General features: G+C 46.9%; 1 protein-coding gene across 1 annotated transcript in view; it reads right to left on the reverse strand.

Moving 5' to 3' along the window:
- LOC142804235 (uncharacterized) overlaps window positions 1–14989 on the reverse strand; it is a 78494-nt gene extending 63505 nt beyond the window's left edge. Inside the window, exons 1-2 of the mRNA XM_075890959.1 lie at window positions 14934–14989; window positions 14425–14565 (exon numbers count right to left, since the gene is read on the reverse strand). The gene's annotated coding sequence lies outside the window, so the exon portion shown is untranslated. The remainder of the gene's footprint in view (window positions 1–14424; window positions 14566–14933) is intronic.
- Between the last annotated feature and the right edge of the window lie 804 nt (window positions 14990–15793).

Genomic DNA, 15793 nt, shown 5'->3' on the forward strand with positions numbered 1-15793 from the left:
TACCTGATTTTGTTATGGCTATGCTAGTATTTACTCCTCTCCCTGTAGTGCCGAAAGGCTTTGTGGATATTGTAGTACACAAATAAATAAATAAACTGAAATTCATTATTGCGGACTGATAATATATATATTTTGATTTTTCTGCAGCTTTTGACCCTGTCTCAAATCAACGTATGATAGCTAAGCTTTCCTCCCTATCATTCGATCCTTTAATACTGCCCTGGATTTGTTATTTCATTTCAGACCGAACTCAGTCTACTGTTATTGGCAACCGCCGCTCCAATTTATCTGAAGTTTTTTTTTCAGGCGTAGCTCAAGGCTCTCTCCTCAGACCACTTATATTTTCAGTCTTCATCAAAGACCTTACTACTGATATTTCATTACCGATTGGTCTATTTGCAAACGACTGCGTTCTTTACAACCGCATAACCTGGACCACTGACCAGAAGTTGCTGCAGAGAGACCTGGATATAATAAAATCTTGGTGCGCCCTATGGCTTATGAAGCTTATTGCATCAAAATGCAAAAGCATGCAAGTGTTGCAAAAGCATTCCACTCTAGATTATCCATACTCTTTTAACTCTACGACCTTTTCATGCGTACATTCGTACCGGTATCCATGTGTCCTTATCAATGGCAAGCTCTACTGGTCCGAATACATCAAAAAATTAGTAACAGATACATCAAAAGCACTAGCTTTCATTAAACCCTCCCCTTCTCTATCTCCGAGTTCCATTAGGAAACTTGCTTATGATTTATATGTCAGACCTAAACTCGAATATGACTGTGCTATATAGAGTCCACATCAAAATTACTTGATTGAAATATTAGAAAGCGTCCACAGTAGGGCCGCCCGTTTCATCAGATCATAATGTAGTAGTTGGGTCAGCGTTAGTGTCATCGAATCATCCCTATGTCTCGACTCCTTAACAGAACGTAAAAAATCTGTGTCTAGCACTGTTTCTTAACGTGTATCATAATCATCTAGGCAGTCGAGCATCCAATATGATACCACTTTTGCGAACATCACCTCGTATTTTTATTTCCATGAGTGCGTAACGTATAACTGGCACTGCAACTGCATTTAATAAGTCTTTCTTATCCTTGGCCTTAGAAGAGTAGAACTTGCTTTCCGCACCAATCGTTCATCGACGTGACAGTTCAACATTTAGGCAGTTGATATCAGCTCACTTGTCCAAATGGAAATGATGACGTCTTTACTTCACCAACTCAAACATGAAACTGGAAGCCCTCTACAGGCTGCTCCTTTTTCTTAGTGTATGAATATTTTCGCCTGTATCTCTTCATTTTCATTATTTAATAATGTTCCCGCAAAGTAATATGGTTTCATGGTCTAAGCCTCCGTTAGAATGTATAACGAAACCCATTTTCTTCGGGGACCAGCTCACGAATCATTATTATCACTTAGTATGATGTATATCATTATTTCCTTTCCATTTCTCTTGTAAAACCACAACGAAAATACTTTGCGAACACATGCAGGATCACTTAGCGTGTGTCTTTTTTGTTTGTTTTACCTACCGGTTTCGTGGCAGTGTACTGAGCTAACTTGCCTCTTTTTCTTTGTAAAATGACCTTGTATGTATATTTCGCTGCCCCCGCCCCTCTTTATGTAATCACCCATCAAGGGCCCTTAAGGAATAATGAATGATCATGATGCTGAGGAACAGCCATTAGCTCCGGATTTTCTTGCGCTGAAGTCTGTTGCCGCTCCGCACAGCTTTAACTTCAAGACACAACAGTGGGCAGTCCAGCGGGCCCGAGAGGCGGCAATTAGGGAAGGGTTCAAAGTCTCCTCATGGGAAACCTGGGAAGAGGTTGTTAAGCATCACCGGACTTTCAATGAAGCTGTTGCATTCATTCATCCATTTATCGCGGTGGATGAGGAATCTCACTGTCTTAGCGTCGATACAAGTGATGTGAGAAGTCACCATCACCGGACTTCACCTTATGAGGTTGTCAAGTAGTCGCACATCACAGAAACTTGTGACGTTCCACGATGATGTAATTTCATGACGACGTCGTTAGATCATAGACGGTGAGCTGGTAAAGAAGGCATTGTAAAACAACTTATGAAGCAGAGTGCTGGCAATTTGATTCTACGGAAGGTTCAGGTTTCTGTAGGGAGCCGATCCATACATCGAGTGAAATAGAAACAGAAAACGAGGACTTTCATCTTCGTGGTGTCTTGAGTGAGTGCGTAAGCAACGTTGCGAGTGGTTGTATATGCACTTCTACATCGTGCGTAAAGGCCTGGGGCGACTAACGTATAAGCGAGCGTTGCTAGCATATTTTGGGCACACATATTGTCACGAGACTTCAAGTGTACGCGCGTCTTTTAATTGGCCAAGATGTAAGCAGCTCTCAAAAAGGGCGTCCGTCGCGGATGGATCTTAAGCGAAGACGCACGTGATCTTCTTTTCTTTTTCAGGGTGAGAGCTGCTCTTGCTCTTGTCAGCAGCACGAGAGTTCATTCAGCCAAACTCCGCGGCAGCGTCTCGGCGCCCGCACAAGAAACGCCATACTACGTAAACACGACCGAATTCACCGGCAGCATCTCGCCGCCCGCACAAAAACACTACACTACGTAAACGTAGACTCTGAGCTTTGAGCCCGTCCGTAGGGCATGGTTGCCATGAGGCGTTGGTTTGACGAGCATTCTTAAAAAGAACTAAAGCGATCTTGTGATGCGGGAACGCATAGCAACGCATCGCCAGAGAGGAGAGCATGCCGAGACACGAGTGGCGTCGGACGTAGCCAATTCAGTTTTAGCCCTGAATCCCTTTTCTGTCTACATGTAACCACTGTCGATTCACTTGTGGCTTCAGTACAATACAGTTTTCTTCTTAAAATTCAAACGCTGCCTTAACTGCATCATTCGGACATCACTGGCATAGCGTCCCGTTGGTCCTCTTCGTAAAATAATTAGTAGGAGCAATCTCTGTGGCAGTATAATCATGTGTGCCAAGATTGACAAAAAGCCCTCACCATCTACGACGAGCCGTGGTCAGGTTTCGAACCAGCAGGTGCCAGCCAGCAACTCTGCCAACCCTCCGATGGCCTACTTGCGTAGCGATTTTTCGGGAGTTCCGCGCCCAAGCCTATCCCTGCTCGTACGTGCTTCAACTGTGGCGACATCGGTCTCCTGTCCCATGATCCTAGGAAGCTGAAAACGCCAGCAACGATCAGAATGGTCGAGAAACCAGCGAAGAAGAGACAACAGCAGCCACAAAACACGGGCTACATTATCTAGACAAGCAAACTGTTTTTTTTTAATTCGACGGGTGGCAAATTACCAATAGTGTCCGGTACTGCTAACAACTGACCCATCAGCGTGTGCATTGACAGTGGCGACAACATATCCATCATGAGTGTCAATGCTTTGACTGACGACATTGCCACGCACGCATGGGTATTGCACGTGGGTATTGAAGTTTTCAGCCACAGCATACGTCCAACTCTCGCTGCGACACTGGGCACGACGAATGTGCAACCCGAAGACATCGTGGTAACGGAGCTGCCCAGCGGCATTGACGTGATTCTGGGCTCGGACTAGCGACGAGTTGCGAACGTCGATGTAACGTTTCACCAGTCAAACGATGTGACTAACGTCCCATTCGAGCCCATCGAAAAATCTTCATCGTCCGAAGTTCTACCCCCGAAACAAGGTACACCACACTGCACCGGGGAAACGCTTATCGCAACATTCAGCCGGTGATCGGATGAGCGTGTTTCCAAGGACGAAGGGTTCGTGCGCCTCAACACGAAATGTCCTGCAACCGACGTATACTTCACCATTCTAGTCAAAGACGCCACATGGAGGATAACGAAGGTTGCCACCGAGGCAGAGAGGGAACCACTTCGCGCAATTCTGTTAAGGCATCAGCAAGAGTTCATCTCCAACGGCAACACTCTAGGCGAGCCAAGAATGCATAGCAATGCATCGCCTGAGAGGAGGGTGAGCCGAGACGCGAGTGGCATCGGACGTGGTCGATCGAGCTCCAGCACCGAATCCAGTTTCCTACTACATGTAACCATTGCCGATTCACTTGCAACGTATTTACAGTATAATTTTCTTCTTAAACTTCAAACTTTGCCTTGACTAAATAAATCATGCTGGCATCGCTGACACTCTAAACCCATTACATGCTGGTGACACTATGCCCCCTTTCTAAAAAAAGCAAAAAAAAAGGCAAAAAGAAAGAGAAAAATAAAGACATAGCATCGCTCCGAAGCTGTAACACACGCTCGTGTAAAAAAAACAAGGAAAGAGAAAACACAGATAAAAAGAAATCGGTAAATAAAAATTGGCAGATACCACGTACAGTGGGAATCGATGATATGCGAAGCATGAATGAAGAAGGTCGATGTGTGACTTTAAAATCGACACAACGTCGCGAGTTGGAGGTCAATGATGCCGTACATGTCTTCCGTATTATGATTGTCATGTTTGGATGTATCGTTTACCTTCGTCATCTATTACCTTCACGTGATACGTGTAAAGCTAGCGAAATGGCCGCGAGCGCATCATGAGTGTGGCATGAATCATGTTGTTACATGACACGCATGTTGTCATTATCATGTATGTATGTGTCATTTAACTATGTCGTCCATTCGCGTCATTCGCGTCATCAAGTTTGGTACACGTGAAGCTAGCGAAACGGCAGTGAGCGCATCATGAGCGTAGTATGTAGTCATGTTGTTACATAACACGCATCTTGTGTTTATCATATTTGTGCCAGTATCATACCTTTATCATCAACTCACGCCCCGTAATAACAAATGTGTTATAAAAAAAGCTAGCGAAACAACCACCAGCGCATAATTAGCGTGGCATGGAGTCATGTTGTTACATGACACGCATCTCAAAAATATCACGGCACCAGTCACATACCTTCGTCATTCAATCACGTCCCATAATACCAAACTTCGTATATGTGAAGCTAACGAAACAGTCGTGAGCACATCATAAATGTGGCATGTAGACATGTTGTTACACGATACCAAATTTGGTATATGCGAAGCTAACGAAACGGTCGTGAGCACATCATAAGTGTGGCATGTAGTCATGTTGTTACATGACACGCACGTCATGATGTTCAAGTTAGGGTCTGTTGCTTGTTTTTGCCATGTAATCATGTCATACCACACAAGTTTTGCAACATGCCATATGGACGGAACCACAACAAGAAGTGGAGAATTATGAAATGTAAATCATCACATTTATGACATCCATATCATGATTTTCATGTTATGATTAGTCAAATATATTTTCATACAGTCATGTGATGCCATACCAAGTTTGGTATCGATACCATTTTCAAAACGGCCAGGAGAGCTAAAACTCGTTGGTGGCTAGATAGATAGATAGATAGATAGATAGATAGATAGATAGATAGATAGATAGATAGATAGATAGATAGATAGATAGATAGATAAGCTCAATGTTGCCGATGTTCGCTAAGAAATGCTCCGCAATTAATAAAGTCACGAACGCGCAACGAACGGTTTCATGTGCCCAACATGAACGACGTCTGGGCTCAGTTGTGTCCTGGTTCGTGCCGGTGGTGTTCAGTGCGGGACCACTTCATAGTTACAGTCCCTGACACGACGTAGCATATTGCAATGACCAAAGTATCGACTAAGTAGCTTTTTACTGATGTGACGTCCCCACAAACGTGCACTGAACCCCGGTCTTTCAAGATGTTTACGCTCGTTTCTTCAATCCACGCATAAAAAAAGGAAAAGAAAACCTTCGGTGTAACGAATGGGCATTCCGGAGGGGAGTACCTGGAAGGATTATTTCTACTGTTCTCGTGGGCCCCTCGCGCAAACACGAGGACCGGGCGGCACCTTGTCGTCTACTGACAGTGTGACAGTGTACGGTGGAGGTAATCCGCGCGCACCCTTCACATTTGTGGCATGGGGGAGCAGCAGAGCATTTTTTGTTGGTTCGGAAAATGCGACCCTGCCGCAGCGCCTGTGCCGGGTCCGGCCTGACTTTCCGTCAGCCTCCGTGGCTCCAGGGCTCATTACTGCGTTCTGCGCGGATGGCCACACACGGCGTTGAATGACGAAGAAGCGGCGGCTACGGAGAATTTCGCGGGAGACACCGAGCTGCATGGAAACATTGAGACTTAGACTGGACATGGGCTCATCAAGTACCGGAAGCATCGGGACCATTGTTCGCCCGTAATTAAAGTGTCTTGAGACAGCTCGCCCATCTCTCTCTCTCTCTGAGGCTTGAGTTTGTACATTGTTACTTGCTCGGCTTTGTTTGGGAGAGGGTTTTCTACTGGTTTGGGCTGCGGGGGCGGCCGTTCAAGATGATACACTCCGACTGAGAAAATATGCCGCGTCGATAGTAGCGATTGGTTTGGTGCCCCGGTAGGGTGGAGTCGGGTCCTACAAAAAGGGACTACGAGACTATACGAGGAGGGTCAGAGAGATACGATGCGATGAGCTCGAGATGGTAGAGAGACGGAAATGGAGAAGGAAGATAACGGTGTGAAGAGATAGCGATGAGAATCGATGAGATTATGACTGAGGCTGGGATGGTATGGCAAGGAATGAAAGTTAGAGATGGGAAACGAAGAAGCGAGTGATTGTGGGACGTTATGAAAGAAGATCAAGATGAAAATCGCTGAGAAGGACGACGAAGACAATGAAGACTGACAGCACAGACCATTTGTGAGACGAACTTCATGCACCCTATTTAGACGAGCTTTGCAAGAAAAGAAGCGGCGCGTTGAGACATTGCACGGTTTTATTCATTATTAACTTCATCATTTGTGTCGTCGTGTGTTTTATTTATATATGCATACCCTTGTATTGTTGTAGTTACTTTCTTTATGTTCCTGCCCTGTGTCGAACGTTGCGAGTGTCTAAATCTTGTGTTATAATTTTGTGTATTGGTTGATGTCCGCGGGTATACGGTGTTTGAAGTTAGTAATAAATTAAATGAATCCGTAAACAGAAACAGGTCGTAGCATCTCTTACTTTACGGCCCCAGCACGAATCCCTGTATGTGAGAAGTGATTGAGACACATAGCGAAGAGGGAACCGGATAGACAAGGGGTTGAGTGGTCTTCCCTCTCTTTGGTAGTGGGTAGCGTAGCGGGGGACATGTCAAGTGGTGGCAGCGGTGGGATTACTGCTGGGGCAACGGTGCAAGATTTCATCCTCGTACTAGGGAAGGAGAGGCGGCAAAATGAACGAGTAGGCTACCAAGGTGACCGACTAAGACGACCCACTAGAAATAAGCGCGTTAATGTTAGTGGGCATGGTTCCATCGTTTACGGGAGGTGATACGGGTCCGGATATTGGGGTTTTCTTGAGAATTTTGGAGCAGGTCGGTCGCCTGGGTGGATGGCGGGATAATGAGCTGGTCTGCATAGCACGATGCAAGATGGTAGGCGCGGCACACAATTTCGCGTGTTGGGATGATGGCATCACTGCGGCTGCAACTTTTCTGAGTTCAAATATTTGGCCCTAAGAGGTTCGATACGGAGCCATTTATTTTTAAAACGAAACGGTTTTTAAACGCGAGGCAGAGGGCAGGTGAGGATGTACGGACATTTGCGAGTCGCTTGCGCATGCTGGGGACCGCCACCCTGGCGAGCTCCGATAGTCAGGATCCGGTGAAAGCTTCACTGCGCCGCGAAATTCTAGCCGCACAATTGCTCTCGTAATTTTTATTAAGCCTGAGGGATCCGGTCCGCAGATTTGTTTTCTCTCGAGACCGGAAAATGTTTGACCAGGGCATTGCCATAGCGGTCAAGGAGGAACAGAATGAGAAAGTGTCGAGAAGCCATTCGTTACCCGTTCGATACGTAGAACAGAACACGGATGTTCAAGAGATGCATAGCCACCTTGACCGCCTCAAAAAAGTTGTGGAGAACTCGGCAGTACGCAATAAGGTGAAACAGAATTGGCGGGAATTCCCGAAGCAACTCCCTTGTTCCGGCAGGTGCTATAACTGTGGCAGGTTTGGTCACTTTTGGCGAGAATGCTATCGGTACCGGTGACGAAAGTGGAATTCGACGGGTGGCAGCCACATTCACAAAGGCAAAGAGAGGGCGGGAAAAATCGAACCTGGAAACCTAGCCACAGCTTCTCCTCATGACGTTGACGCGCAGAGGTCAACCGCGGTCGTAAATACTCTCGAGGAAACAAGCTCCGTAAACATGAGTCGCGGTTTACCGTTTGCGGAAGTGGTTAATGTAATTTCCGTGATCGAGGAGGATGTTCCGCCATTACGCGAGTGTGTGTTTGGGGGGAACGCTGGCACGCCACTGCCACTGGTTGAAAAAAATGCTGTCGATGTCGAGGCTGCTAGAGGGGATACAGACGGTTTAGCTGTGGTTTCTACCTCGAAAGTCCTACGAGACGATGAGGCATTACCAGTAGGAGTAGCAGATATGGAGTTGGATGAAAATGGGTTTTCTGAGGATGAAGTTGTTGGAGTCTTGGTCGACACGGCGGTAGACCGAACGTTAGAGAGAGTAAGTGACACGGCGGTAGACCGAACGTTAGAGAGAGTAAGTGAGATTGAGGAATGCCTAGATCGCAACGGGGTGATTTTTGTGGGGCCAAAGGGGAACTGCAGCACACTCGATGTACACTGCACGAAACCCGGACATGCGCAGCGCTCGTCTTATGAGATAGCTTCCCAGATGTCCCACTCCCCGACTGAGTTGACTATGTGGAAGTTCAGACCATCCAACGAGGGTCCGGGACTCGGAGTCGAGGAAGAGGTCTGCATACAGGTAGACGCTTAGCGCTCGGGGATCGGCTAGGGTCATAAGAGTCCGCAATGTTGTATGCCACTTTATGTTCTATGATTTCTGCTCGGTCATTGTGCTTGTTACTTTAGTGGAGACCTTGTATCGAAGTTTAGGTTTTTTATTTTTGTTTTGCTTTGGCTTGTTACCTTGTTTTATTTAGGTGATAGTGTTTGGAAATGCGGCCAGGCAGGAGATGGTACAAGAGGGTAATTCAGTATTGCTGCATGTATGACATATGTTCTCCCGCCATCGCGCTTTTCGTCTGGTTTGAGATGTTCGATAAGGTCTTAAAATTTTGTGCATGTGTGGAATGAAAGCGTATTGAAATGTGTGTACCCTCTGTTCGGTTGTGACGAGAGTGGACAGTGCAGGTGAAATGTGTGATGTGCTCGCATGGTAGTGAACCTTCTGCACACATGGCTCAACGCTGTGTGCCAAACCCTCCGACGAGCAGCTGTGACCAATGCGCGTTTTGTCCAAGCTTCATCCACGAGTTTCTGCGGTGATACTCGAGGTTTCAAGTGTGTTGTACGTGGTAGAAACACGGAATCAAACTGCTTCATTGTGGGTGATGATTCAGTGACAATCAAAGATTGGTTACTTTCAGCGACACGCTGCCGCCAGGGCTGAATCACAAGTGTGCTGTGTTCGCATACCGTATGCCTAAGACTGCCGCAATGTCTCAATTTTGCTGCGCAACCCGAAGGCGCTATGCGCCCGCATTTCTCGTGTTTGAATTTCCCCGCTGGGAAAATTCTTCTGCAAGATGATGAGATTATGACGTCCCCGCAAACACCGACTGAACCCCGGTCCTTTCAAGACGTTTACGCTCGTTTCTTAAATCCACGCATAAAAAAAAGGAAAAGAAAACCTTCGGTGTAACGAATGGGCATTCCGGAGTGGAGTACCTGAAAGGATTATTTCTACTGTTCTCGCGGGCCCCCCGCGACAACACGAGGACCGGGCTGCGCCTTGTCGTCTACAGACAGTGTGACAGTGTACGGTGGAGGTAATCCGCGCGCACCCTTCACATTTGTGGCATGGGGGAGCAGCAGAGCACCTTTTGTTCATTCTGGGAATGTGACCCTGCCGCAGCGCCTGTGCTGGGTCCGGCCTGACTTTCCGTCAGCCTCCGTGGCTCCAGGGCTCATTACTGCGTTCTGCGCGGATGGCCACACACGGCGTTGAATTACAAAGGAGCGGTGGCTACGGAGAATTTCGCGGGAGACACCGAGCTGCAAGGAAACGTTGAGACTTAGTCTGGACATCGGCTCATCAAGTACCGGAAGCATCGGGACCATTGTTCGCTCGTAATAAAGTGTCTTGGGACAGCTCGCCCATCTCTCTCTCTCTCTGAGGCTTGACTTTGTACATTGTTACTTGCTTGGCTTTGTTTGGAAGAGGGTTTTCTACTGGTGTGGGCCACGGGGGGCGGCCGTCGAAGATGATACACTGCGACTTACAAGAAAATATGCCGCGTCGATAGTGGCGATTGGTTTGGTGCCTCGGTAGGGCAGAGTCGTGTCCTGCAAAAAGGGACTACGAGACGATACGAGGAGGGTCAGAGAGATACGATGCGATAAGCTTGAGATGGTAGAGAGACGGAATGGAAAAGGAAGATAACGGTGTGAAGAGATAGCGATGAGAGTCGATGAGATGATGACTGAGGCAGGGATGGTATGACAGGATTGAAAGTTAGAGTTGGGAAACGAAGAAGCGAGTGATTGCCGGACGTTATGAAAGAAGATTAAGATGGAAATCGCTGAGAAGGACGATGAAGACGATGAAGACTGACAACACGGACCATTCGTGAGACGAACTTTATGCACCCTATTTAGACGAGCTTTGCAGGAAGAGAAGCGGTGCGTTGAGACATTGCATGGTTTTATTCATTATTAACATCATCATTTGTGTCGTCGTGTGTTTTCTTTATATATGCATACCCTTGTATTGTAGTTACTTTATGTTCCTGTCCTGTGTCGAACGTCGCGAGTGTCTAAATCTTGTGTTATAATTTGGTGTAGTGGTTGATGCACGCGGGTATACGGTGTTTGCAGTTAGTAATAAATTAAATGAATCCGTAAACAGAAAGAGGTCGTAGCGTCTCTTACTTCCCGGCCCCAGCACGAATTCCTGTATGTGAGAAGTGATTGAGACACATAGCCAAGAAGGAACCAGATAGACAAGGGGTTGAGTGGTCTTCCCTCTCTTTGGTAATCGGTAGGGTAGCGGGGGAGGTCTCACTAAGGCCTCAGAAGCTAACGGGCGTCCGCACGCAAACTTGGTCTCTGGGGTTCTTGACAACGTCCCTGTGGTGGGCATTGTACTGTTGTGCGTCTGCCTGCTGCTGCAGGCCGGTGGGCAGTCGTGCAAGCTGTCGAATTTCTCGGTATTTGTTGCCAACTCATCGTCGTCTTGACACAATAGCATGGAGTCAAGCATGGTCTGCACTTCGCGGCTGTATAGGGAAGCATAATTGGTTTGGGCGTCATATACGCGTGATGCATGAAAATACTTTAGGGAAATATTCGCGCTTAATAATAGGGCGAGCCATCCAGCATCAACTGTGTGAAACTTTTACACGGCTGTGCAGACACTGGTACATGCGAAGCGTAAATAAAGATGCATGAATACGTTTGCACTAGGCATGGAAGCTGGAATGAACAGTATGTAAACTTAACACAAACCTACCTGAGAAAGTTTGTGTACACTTGTGGTTTAGTTGTTTGCTACCCTTAGTAGAGTGCTGCACATTCTAGCTGTCTGCAACTAGGTCCTGTTTTGGTTCTGTCTTATTTATCAGTAACAATGCTCCATGACAACGGTCATAATTAATTCCGGTCATATTCCGAAAAGACAGTACAAGTAAACTGAACTTTATGCAGCACACACGTTAATCTATTCCCAATAAAGGTAGCCATACAAGTCAATGTGTTGACAGGCGTCTGATGTAACACTTTAGGAGTGAAGCTGTTTATAGCGGCACCCGTTCGTCCTTCGTAGCCGTTGTAGTAGTGTGACGTCCCCGAAAACACGGACTGAACCCCGGTCATTTCAAGATATTTACGCTCGTTTCTGAAACCCGCGCATAAAAAAAAAGAAAAAAAAACCTTCGGTGCAACGAATGGGCATTCCGGATTGGAGTACCTGGAAGGATTATTTCTACTGTTCTCGCCGCCCCCCCCCCCCTCCCCGCGCAAGCACAAGGACTGGGCGGCGCCTTGTTGTCTACAGACAGTGTGACAGTGTACGTTGGCAATAATTCACGCACCCTTCAGATTTGTGGCATAGGGGAACAGCAGAGCACCTTTTGTTGATTCGTAAAATGCGACCCTCCCGCAGCGCCTGTGCCGGGCCCCGCCTGACTTTCCGTCAGCCTCCGTGGCTGCAGGACTCATTACTGCGTTCTGCGCAGATGGCCACCCGCGGCGTTGAATGACGAAGAAGCGGCGGCTGCGGAGAATTTCGTGGCAGACACCAAGCTGCATGGAGCCGTCGAGACTCACTCTGGACATCGGCTCATCAAGTATCAGAAACCGGGGCAATTGGTTCGGCCGAAAACATTTTGTCACAACACTGCAAACTCCGGACGTTGGCCATTAGAGACGACGCACTTTGTGGGAAGCATCGGGACCATTGTTCGCCCGTAATTAAAGTGTCTTCGGACGGCTCGCCCATCTCTCTCCCTGAGCCTTGAGTTTGAACAATGTTACTTACTCGGCTTTGCTTGGGAGAGGGTTCTCCGCTGATGTGAGCCGTGGGGGCGGCCGTCGAAGATGACACACTCCGACTGACAAGAAAATATGCCGCGTCGATAGTGGCGATTGGTTTGGTTTCCTGGTAGGGCGGAATCGGGTCCTACGAAAAGAGACTACGAGAAGAAGCGAGGGGAGTCAGAGAGATACGATGCGATGAGCTCGAGATAGTAGAGAGACCAGATGGAAAAAGAAGATAACGGTGCGAAGAGATAGCGATGAGAGGCGATGAGATGATGACTGGGGCAAGGACGGTACGATGAGAAATGAAAGTGAGGGATGGGAAGCGAGTGAATGAAACGTTACGACAGAAGGCTAAGATGGAAATCACTGAGAGGGACGACGAAGGTGACAATGATGAAGACGATGAAGACGCTGATGAATTGGACAATGACCCCAGGAAGAAGCCCAGAGTCCCGACTCGAACTGCCAGCTCCGAGGCCCCCGTCAACATGGACCTTTCGTGAGACGGACTTTATGCACCTTATTTAGATTAGCTTTGGGGGAAGGGAGGTGGCGTGTTGAGAGATTGCGGCTTTTGGTAACTGATAAATTTATCGTGTTTGTGTCGTCATGCGTTTAATTTGTATCGTCGCACCATTGTATTGTCAAAGTCATTTCCCTTATGTATCCTGCGTCGCACGTCGCGAGAGTGTAAATCATGTGTTATAATTTTGTGAAGTGTTTGATGTACGTGGGTATACGATGTTTGCAGTTAGTAAAAATAATTGAATCAGTAAACAGAAACAGGTCGTAGCGTCTCTTACTTCCTGGCCCCAGCACGAATCCCTGTATGTGAGAAGTGATTGAGACACATAGCCAAGAGGGAACCGGATAGACAAGGGATTTAGTGGTCTTCCCTCTCTTTGGAAATTAGTGGCGTAGTGGGGGACGTCTCGTAGTGTGTAACAAATATAACATTTTGACCTCCAAGGTGGGGCCAGTGAGAAATTTCTTCTGTGGGTTGCTGAACAATCAAAGTTAGTGCTCAATGTACATGCCAATGGCTGCTAAGGGGCAATGAGAGACAGGAGAATTCGGCTTTTAGTTAACGCGCACGCTGCGAATTTTTTATTGATCAATAACGCACAGAAGACAAGAAAGGATTGCTACGTTATACTCGCTGGGCGTAACCTCCTAGATTTTAGAAAGGTTTAGCGAACGTTGCGCCGCAGTGCCATGAATACAGTGAGCTAGTTTATACCACGAACTCGAGGTGGTTAAAGGGGGGAAGTAGACACGAAGCGCAAGCCGTAAGAAAGTGTGCGTGTGCCTTCTCTAGTTCAGTCCTTGAAATGTCCGCTGGATGGCGGCGCTTCTATATGAGGAATATATGAGAGAAGATGCGAGACGGTAGTACTTGGAGTGTTGAATAAGTAGACGAATGTACACACAAACCTATGGACGGCCATACGGATGGCTGCACGGATGGTTGGAAGCATGGATGGACGCAGGAGCGGATGTATGGACGAAAGCAGGGACAGACGAACAAATCAACGTGTGGACGCACGAACACACGTACGCACTTATTGAAAATCACTTCACCGAACATGAATTAACCCACACTGTCCCACTTTTGCCATGTCAGCATACAAGCTGATACACACTGAATAACCTCTCGAATCGCACCTGCTGACATTCGAATATTTCTTAACGAACGCATCAATGAGTGCTACATAGGCAAAAAAATGGACCCCAGAAAGCGCTTTGGGCTTGGGCCCCTGAAGTTTGGTGATTACAAACTACACCTAAACTTCCCTTCAATCTCCTTTGTACATGCTCTTTTTTTCTTGTTTGTGCAGATGTGCACAAACGAGATTGTAGAACTTTTCAGCCACGAAAGGACGAACGACAACGCAGACCTTGCCACTTGATGGAGGTAGCTTCCTTTGCTGTTTCGGCAACCTTTACATGGTGTTCCGGCAGGGGGCGTTCCTTCACTTGAAACTTTTGGTGGGGCTACTAAATTTTCGCGATGGCGACTTCATTACTCCCACAGGGAGCTGCAACGAGAAATGCCTAAAGTCAATGCAACACGAATACACAGAATTAGCGTGCGATGAGACGGTATATCTTTAGAGACACTACATTACGCAATACGCCACTGTATGAGTAAAACACAGGCAAGTGGCATAAGGTAATGAGCTGTGTTAAAGTTAGTAATACATGAACCAATGAATGTACACATTACGTCATCTTGGAAAGTGACGTTATGTGTTGAAAGGTGTCGTAATGACCTCAACATGTCTTTAAAGTGTTGGCACAGGCACTGCGTCATTCATGAAAATTATGTACATAACGAAGACCTCAATCATTGCAGTAAATAATTGAATATTGCTTGGCTACGTGGACATATACAAATTATACTCACCATTTTCAGTGCAAGTGAGGCCGGAAGACATACGAGACCGACCAGCTGCAAAAAAAAACACACACCAAAAACACATTCTAATGGTTCAAATAGGTGTGTTGTCATGACAGTCATAGTTAATAAATATCAAGTACTCATCATGGCACCGTTCACACGAAGCCGGTGTTGATGCGCGAGGCTCATCAGCTGCACAAATAGCAGTGTCCTTCAAAGAGTTCAAATCAATTGTCTTTCGTTAGAGAAACTATGAATCTCTCACAAGTACTCATTAGGTCTTGTTCGAGACGAAGCCGGGGTTGCACGCTGGGCCAATCCGCTGCTAAAACAGTGTCATTCTAATGGTTCAATTGATTGCTTTTTAATTATACTATAGCTAATCTCTGCCGAGTACATGCCAAGGCCCACTTCAGACGTGGTACGTGGGGAGCTACGAGGCCCATCAGCTGCAGGAAGCCAGGAAGTGTCTTTCTAAGGGTTAAATCCGCGCTCTTGTACAACAGAAATCGCAAATCACTCGCACGTACTCACACAGGCATATAGAATGAATGATTGATATAGATACAATAAAACTTTTTGCTCTTAATCACATGTGTGGTGCAATGTCTCAAAAACATCATATTGTTACGGGGTGGGCGACTTCTGTAGAAGATGCATTTACAGAGGAATGACTGATTGGCACACTCGCGCACCTTTCAGCTCCTTCTGCCTTTCGTCTTCTATTACTTCATCTGCGTAACAGGACACTCGAGCGTTGGAGCGCCATCTTGGCGCGAGTCCAGAGAAGTGCGAGAGAAGTAGGGTTTCATGCGTGAAACAAGGACATTGTCAACAAGTGATGAACTTGGTGACGTATCGGAGTG

Source organism: Rhipicephalus microplus, chromosome 3, assembly GCF_043290135.1.
Source record: "Rhipicephalus microplus isolate Deutch F79 chromosome 3, USDA_Rmic, whole genome shotgun sequence".
Taxonomy (NCBI): domain Eukaryota; kingdom Metazoa; phylum Arthropoda; class Arachnida; order Ixodida; family Ixodidae; genus Rhipicephalus; species Rhipicephalus microplus.